Raw genomic sequence first — 8,787 nt, 5'->3', positions numbered from 1 at the left:
GACCCCCCCTCTAACTCTCACTCTCACTCTCACTCTAACTCTAACTCTAACTCACTCTCACACTCACCCTCACCCTCACCCTCACCCTCATCCTCATCCTCATCCCCATCCCCATCCCCCATTAACCCAGTGGACCAGCAGTCTCCATAAGTGCTCCAGGAAGTTAATCAAGCAATGGATAATCACGAGAACCTTCAAAATATAAGCCATTAACACTGCCTGTGCAAAAACAGGACATAGAACAATACAGCACAGTACAGACACTTCAGCCCTCAATGTTGTGCCAGCCTTCCATCCTACCCTAAGATCAGACTAACGTACATCCCCTTCATTGTACTATCATCCATGTGCCTATCCAAGAGTCACTTAAATATCCCTAATGTATCTGACTCAACTACCACTGCTGGTAGTGCATTCCATACATCCACCACTCTCTGAGTAAAGAACCTACTCTGACATCTCCCCTAAACCTTCCTCCAATCACCGTAAAATTATGCCCCCTCACAATAGCCATTTCTGCCCTAGGAAAAAGTCTCTGGCTATCCACTCTATCTATGCCTCTCAACATCTTGTACACCTCGATCAAATCATCTCTCATCCTTCTTCCCTCCAATGCGAAAATCCCTAGCTCCCTCAATCATTCTTCATAAGACATTCCCTCCAGTCCAGGAAGTTTCCTGATAAATCTCCTCTGCATTATTTCTAAAGCTTCCAACATCTTTCCTCTCATGAAGCGGCCAGAACAGAATAATATATTCTGAGTGTGGTCAAACCAGGACACTGTAGAGCTGTAGCATAAACTCACAGCTCTTAAGCTCAATCCCTCTGGTAATGAAAACCAACACCCCATGCACCTTCTTAACAATCTGACCAGACTGGTTGGCAACTTTGAGGGATCGATGGACATGGACCCCAGATCCCTCTGTTCCTCCATGCTGCCAAGACTCCTGCCTTTAACCCTATATTCTGTATTCAAATTCAACCTTCCAAAGTGAATTACCTCACACTTTTCCAGGCTGAATACCTTCCATCTACCACCATCCTCTGTCTTCTATGGGCCAGCCGATTCTCTATCCAGATAGACAGGTTTCCCTCTATCCCATGCTTCTTACTTTCTGAATGAGCTTACCGTGGGGAATCTTATCAAACACTTTACTAAATCTATGTACACAACATCCATTGCTCTACTTTCATCAACAGGTTTTGTCACATTCTCAAAGAATTCAATAAGGTTTGTGAGGCATGACCTGCCCCTCGCAAAGCCATGCTGACTATCTCTAATCAAACTATTGTTTCCCAAGTAATCGTAAATCCTGTCTCTCAGAATCCTCTCCAATACTTTGCACACCAACAGATGTAAGACTGACTGGTCTGTAATTCCCAGGGTTATCCCCATCCACTTTCTTGAACAAAGGAATAATATTTGCCCTCCAATCATCTGGCACTACTTCAGTGGACAGTGAGGACGCAAAGATCATCACCAAAGGCACAGCAATCTCTTCCTTTGCTTCCTGTAGTAACCTTGGGTATATCCTGTCTGTCCCAGGGGATTTATCTATCCTCATGATTTTTAAAATTTTTGGCACATCCTCCTTCTTCACATCAGCTTGTTCATGCTATCCTCACAAACATTAAGGTTTGTCTCAGTAGTGAATACTGAAGCAAAGTATTCATTAAGGAGCTTCCCTACTTCCTCTGACTTCAGGCTCAAGTTCTCTCCACCACCATCATTGGGCCTACCCTCACTCTGGCCATCCTCTTGTTCCTCATATAAGTGTAGAACACCTTGGGGTTTTCCTTAATTCTACTCACTAAAGCTTTTCCATGCCCCCTTCTAGCTTTCCTCGTCCATTCTTCAGTTCATTCCTGGCTAACTTGTAACCCTCTATAGCCCTGTCTGATCCTTGCCTCCTCAACCTTAAGTAAGCTTCCTTCTTCCTCTTGACTAGATGTTCCATGTCCATTGTCACCCAAGGTTCCTTCACCCGACCATTCCTTCCTTGCCTCAGTAGGACAATCCTATCCAGCACTATCAGCAAGTACTCCCTAAACAACCTTCACATTTCTTTCGTGCATTTCCCTGAGAACATCTGTTCACAGTCTAGCTGCCCTTGTGTTTGCCTAATAGTCTTGTCATTCCCCCTCCCCCAATTAAATACTTTCCCATACTGTCTGGTCCTATCCCTCTCCATGAGTATAGTAAAGGTCAGGAAGTTGTGATCACTATCACCAAAATGCTGTCTCACCGAGAGATGTGACACCTGGCATGGTTCTTTGCCAAGCACCAAATTCAATATGGCCTCCCCTCTAGTCAGCTTATCTGCATCTTGTGTCAGGAACCCTTCCTGGACACACCTGACAAAAACTGCTCCATCCAACTATTTGAACTAAGTAGGTTCAAATCAGTATTAGAGTCAAAAAGTGTGGTGCTGGAAAAGCACAGCCGGTCAGGCAGCATCCGAAAAGCAGGAGAGTCAACTTTTTGAGCATAAGCTCTTCATTAGGAATGCGTGCCACACATCCTGATGAAGAGCTTATGCCCAAAACGTTGATGCTCCTGCTCCTCGATGCTGCTTAACCAGCTGTGCTTTTCCAGCCCACTTTTCGACTCTGATCTTCAGCATCTGCCGTCCTCACTTTCTGCTCATTCCAATCGATATTAGGGAAGTTGAAGTCACCCATGACAACAATCCTGTTACTTCCACATGTTTCCAAAATCTGCCTCCCAATCTGTTCCTCCATGTCTCTGTTGGTATTGGGCAGCCTGTAGAAAACTCCCAATAGACTACTCCTTTCCTGTTTCTGACTTCCAACTATACTGATTCAGTTGACAAACCCTCCTCGATGATCTCCCTTTCTGCAGCTGTGATATTCTCCCTGATTAGCAAAGCAACTCTGCCACCCCTTTTAAATTCATCCCTATTCCTTTCGAAATACCTAAACCCTGGAACATCCAACAACCATTCCTGCCTCTGTGATATCCAAGTCTCCGCAATGGCCACAACATCATAGTTCCAAGTAGTGATCTGTGCTCTGAATTCATCACCCTTACTCCTGATACTTCTTGTGTTAAAATAGACACACTTCAGCCCATCACACTGACTGCACCTTTCCCCGATCAAGTGCCTATCCCTGCTCACAGACTCTCTGCACGCTGTATCTGTCTGTTCCCTACCTGCTGCATCCTCTGACCTGTAGCTCTGGTTCCCACCTCCCTGCCAAACTAGTTTACACACTTTGGAAGAGCTCCAGCAAACCTTCCACCCAGGATATTGGTGCCCCTCCAATTCAGGTGCAACCTGTCCTTCTTGTGCAGGTCCCACCTTCCCCAGAAGATATCTTAGTGGTTCACATTACTGAAACCCTCTCTTCTACGCCAACCCTACAGCCATGTGTTCATCTTCACTCACTCTCTGTTCCGAGCCTCACTAGCACGTGCCACCGGTAGCAATCCTTAGATTATTACTCTGTTCGTCCTGCCTTTTAGCTTCCAACCTAACTCCCTATATTGCCTTTTCAGGTCATCCTCCCTTTCATTATCCACGTCATTGGTACCGATGTGTACCACAGCTTCAGGTTGCTCTCCATCCCTGTAAGTATTCTGAGACGTGATCGAAGAGATCCCTGACAGAGCCACCCGGGAGGCAACATATCATCTGGGAGTCTCGCTCACAGCTACAGAATCTCCAGTCTGTCCCCCTTATGATTGAGTCTCCTATCACTATCACTCTCCTATTCTTCCCCCTTTCCTTCTGAGCCACAGGGCCAGGGTCAGTGCCAGAAACCTGGTAGCTGTCTCAACCCCACCTCCCCCACAACAGTATCCAAAAAGGTATGCTTATTATTGAGGGGAATGGTCACAGGGCTCGCTGCATTGTCTGCCTATTCCCTTGCCTCTCCTGACAGTCACCCAGCTACCTTTGACCTGTAACTTTGATCTGACTACCTTCCTATAACTCCTGTCTATCACCCCCACAGCCTCTCGAATGATCCGAAGTTCATCCAGTTCCATGAGAATTGGCTGCCATGTTTTCTGCATGACAACAGTGATGATCAAACAAAAAGTGTTTGTTTTATCCTGGTGCTTAGTCCTCTTTACCTTTGTCCTGCTATTAATATTCCACAATTATCAAATATTCCAATTACTATTGGCTAACAGTAATCAACTTTAAAATTGCCCACTTTATCTGTTAGCAATATGTCTAGCCAACACTCTGTGTCTCCCTTTTCCCCTTGCACCCATCGGAGGAAGCAAGGAATGATCTTGCAGGGGAAGGTGCACCTTGTTTTATTGACACTTGCTGTCATATTTCAGGATTTAACGTCCCAAAGACACTTTGACAGTGACTAAGGCAAGAGAGGTTTGTAAGGTCAGTAAGGGGTCGATTGGCAGGAGGCAGGTATGGGGTCATGTGCAAGATGAGTGAAGAGTGGGAAAGCAGGAACATGATGGTGTAGGGTGTCAAGTATGTGAAGGGGATAGGGTCTAAATGGCAGCGTGCCATGTAAGTGGCTGAGTGCCCAAGTATGCTCAGAGCGTCAGGCCAGGGGGGGTCTGTGGCCTGGTGTGTTCAGGTCAGCTCAGAGGCTGTTAGTGATTGGGTGGGAGGTGTAACTAGGGGCAGTCCATGATGAACTAGGAGATGGGGTTTAGTTAGCTTAATAGGTACCCTGAACATAGAGTAAATGCTTAATATTCAACATTTCCTAGATAACTGCAGTTCAAATGGGTTATATCTCTCCAAATTCTCAACCTTTAATGAACATTTATGACAGATTCCAGATGCAGGGGATTTTTCTCACCGAAAATTCAATTTCCCAGGCAATTCCTGAAAGGTCAAGGATATCACATGGTCCTAACTCACAACTCCAGTCTGTGCCGCTGCAACAAGTCTCTGACCATTGTGATATCAAAGTCAATGTTTCCTAGTGTCAGGAAGTATAAGTCTATCCTTCACAAGTCTTATAACCTGGTTTCTAACATCACTGCAGAGATCTCTTCCTATTTATTCCTCTCCCTTTCTGAGAGTGTTCATGCCTCTCTTTATGCCTGACACTAATGCTGTTAGAAGCAGCACCTTTTACATGTGGGCCAATGGGGTGACAGTGGAACCGATGTGTGTTAGTTGTATTCTGCAGAGTTGGGCTTGAATCTATTCCACTGCTCAAAGTTAATTTGTAAGCCGTGCAGCGAATGTGTTGCAGGTTGAAGATCCAAATGTTAGTCTTCAGCTATGCTTAATTCCATTTATGTCATTGCGTGAGTCATGAGTCATAATATGTGGTAAAAACACTATCTGTTGCCCATCTCTAGTTACTCATGACAAATCATTAGACCATGTCAAAGAGAGTGAAAGTCAAAATAAAGACAAAATACTGCAGATGCTGGAAATCTGAATGATTTAGAAAATGCTGGAGAAACTCAGCAGGTCTGACCATGGAGAGGGAAACAGAGTTAATGCTTGGAGTCCAGTGACTCTTCTTTGGATCCTCAGAGTGGACTCTGTTTCTATGCATTTTCTATTTTTATTCCTGACTCAGCCATTTTACTATGGGACTGCTGTACATCACATTGGTCTTTAAACAACGTGACTGAATCAGATGTACTTTTACAGCAAGCCAATAGATTCATAGTCACTGTGACCGAGGGGTGTTCTTGAGACTGAATTATACAAAATTAACTGATTCCAATTCCAACTGCTGTGGTGGGAATTAATATTTTTATTTCTGTGTTATGGTTCTAAAGTTCTGAATCACTAATTCAATAACACAAACATCAGGTTTCCATGTCTCAGGCAAATCAATGCATTTTGATCAAGAAGGTGAATCTTGACTGCTTTGTTAAATCCTCCCAATTTTTTTTAAAAAAGTGCTTCTGCTGCTGGTTTAGCTACGCCACAGCTTATCAAACTGCGAGGGGTTCTACAGAGCTAGAACAATTAGCAACTGGACAGATATTGTCCCAAAAGCAAAATAAACTATTCATTTTGGCTCAAACATGACATGATGGGACAAAGGTCTCAGTGATAACACTATCTTTAATGATCCTGTGTGAAGCATTTCAAATGGAGAGAAACTTCAGAGTGCTTTGGTGCAGAGGGATCCGGGAGCCCTTGAGCATGAACCACAGAAAACAAGTCTGCAGGTAAAGCAGGGAATCGGAAAGGCAAAGGGAATATTGGCATTGATTGCTAAAACAATAAAGTATAAAAGGGGGGAAATGTTGCTGCAACTGTACAAGGCATTAGTGAGACTTCTAGGAGAAAGTGAGGACTGCAGATGCTGGAATACCAGAGTTGAAAAATGTGGTGCTGGAAAAATACAGCAGGCCAGGCAGCATCCGAGGAGCAGGAGAAGAAGGGCTTATGCCCGAAACGTCGATTCTCCTGCTCCTCGAATGCTGCCTGGCCTGCTGTGTTTTTCCAGCACCACATTAGTGAGACTTCACCTGGATTACCGTGTAAAATTTTGGTTCCCTCACTTAAATAGAGACTGAGTTGAAATTTGAAACGTACGCTCATGGTGGCAGTGGAGCAGCAGCAAGTGGGCGGGCTCCTGAGCCTAGAGTTCATCTGCTTCAAGGACTTTTACCTATCTTTCCTCTTTTTTTACACTTAAACCTTACTCACATTCTGTGGAGAGCTCAGACGGTAGAAAGGGAACAAGGCAAGTTGGAGGCAAAGTTCGTTCCCAGCAGCTGTGATAGTGCAGGGATTAGAGTTTGTGTTCCCGCTGGATGGGGAAGAGTTTGTGTTCCCAATGGATAGGGGAAGAGTTTGTGTTCGCAATGGATAGGGGAAGAGTTTGTGTTCGCAATGGATGGGGGTGAGTTTGTGTTCCCGCTGGATGGGGAAGAGTTTGTGATCCCAATGGATAGGGGAAGAGTTTGTGTTCGCAATGGATGGGGGTGAGTTTATGTTCCTAGTGGATGGGGATGAGATTGTGTTCCCAATAGATGGGGATGAGTTTGTTTTCCCAATGGATGGGGATGAGATTGTGTTCCCAATGGATGGGGGTGAGTTTATATTCCCAATGGATGGGGATGAGTTTGTGTTCCCAATGGATGGGGGTGAGTTGGTGTTACAAATGGATGAGGGTGAGTTTGTGTTCCCAATGGATGGGGATGAGTTTGTGTTCCCAATGTATGGGGGTGAGTTTGTGTTCCCAATGGATGGGGATGAGTTTGTCTTCCAAAGGAGGGGGTGAGTTTGTGTTCCTAGTGTATTCCCAATGGATAGGGGTGAGTTTGTCTTCCAATGGATGGGAGTGCGTTTAAGTTCCCAATGGATGGAGATGAGTTTGGGTTCGCAATGGATGGGGGTGAGTTTATGTTCCTAGTGGATGGGGATGAGATTGTGTTCCCAATGGATGGGGATGAGATTGTGCTCCCAATGGATTGGGATGAGTTTGTTTTCCTCGTGGATGGGGATGAGTTTGTGTTCCCAATGGATGGGGATGAGATTGTGTTCCTAGTGGATGGGGGTGAGTTTATATTCCCAATGGATGGGGATGAGTTTGTGTTCCCAATGGATGGGGGTGAGTTTGTGTTACAAATGGCTGAGGGTGAGTTTGTGTTCCCAATGGATGGGGAAGAGATTGTGTTCCTAGTGGAGGGGATGAGTTTGTGTTCCCAATGGATGGGGATGTGTTTGTGTTCCCAATGGATGGGGGTGAGTTTGTGTTCCTAGTGGATGGGGATGAGTTTGTGTTCCTAGTGGATGGGGATGAGTTTGTGTTCCTAATTGATGGGGATGAGTTGTGTTCCCAATGGATGGGGATGAGTTTGTCTTCCAATGGATGGGGGTGAGTTTGTGTTCCCAATGGATGGGGGTGTGTTTGTGTTCCTAGTGGATAGGGATGTGTTTGTGTTCCCAATAGATGGGGGTGAGTTTGTTTTCCTGGTGGATGGGGATGAGATTGTGTTCCCGGGGAATGCGAGTGAGTTAGTCTTCCTAGTGGAATGGGATGAGTTTGTGTTCCTAGTGGATGGGGATGAGTTTGTGTTCCTAATTGATGGGGATGAGTTTGTGTTCCTAGTGGATGGGGATGAGTTTGTGTTCCTAGTGGATGGGGATGAGTTTGTGTTCCTAGTGGATGGGGATGAGTTTGTGTTCCTAGTGGATGGGGATGAGTTTGTGTTCCTAGTGGATGGGGATGAGTTTGTGTTCCTAGTGGATGGGGATGAGTTTGTGTTCCTAGTGGATGGGGATGAGTTTGTGTTCCTAGTGGATGGGGATGAGTTTGTGTTCCTAGTGGATGGGGATGAGTTTGTGTTCCTAGTGGATGGGGATGAGTTTGTGTTCCTAGTGGATGGGGATGAGTTTGTGTTCCTAGTGGATGGGGATGAGTTTGTGTTCCTAGTGGATGGGGATGAGTTTGTGTTCCTAGTGGATGGGGATGAGTTTGTGTTCCTAGTGGATGGGGATGAGTTTGTGTTCCTAGTGGATGGGGATGAGTTTGTGTTCCTAGTGGATGGGGATGAGTTTGTGTTCCTAGTGGATGGGGATGAGTTTGTGTTCCTAATTGATGGGGATGAGTTGTGTTCCCAATGGATGGGGATGAGTTTGTGTTCCCAATGGATGGGGATGAGTTTGTGTTCCCAATGGATGGGGATGAGTTTGTGTTCCCAATGGATGGGGATGAGTTTGTGTTCCCAATGGATGGGGGTGAGTTTGTGTTCCCATGAATGGGGGTGAGTTTGTCTTCCAATGGATGGGGGTGAGTTTGTGTTCCCATGAATGGGGGTGAGTTTGTCTTCCAATGGATGGGGGTGAGTTTGTGTTCCCA

Source organism: Chiloscyllium plagiosum, chromosome 20 (assembly GCF_004010195.1).
Source record: "Chiloscyllium plagiosum isolate BGI_BamShark_2017 chromosome 20, ASM401019v2, whole genome shotgun sequence".
NCBI lineage: Eukaryota > Metazoa > Chordata > Chondrichthyes > Orectolobiformes > Hemiscylliidae > Chiloscyllium > Chiloscyllium plagiosum.
Note: the sequence above shows the minus strand (reverse complement) of the source record.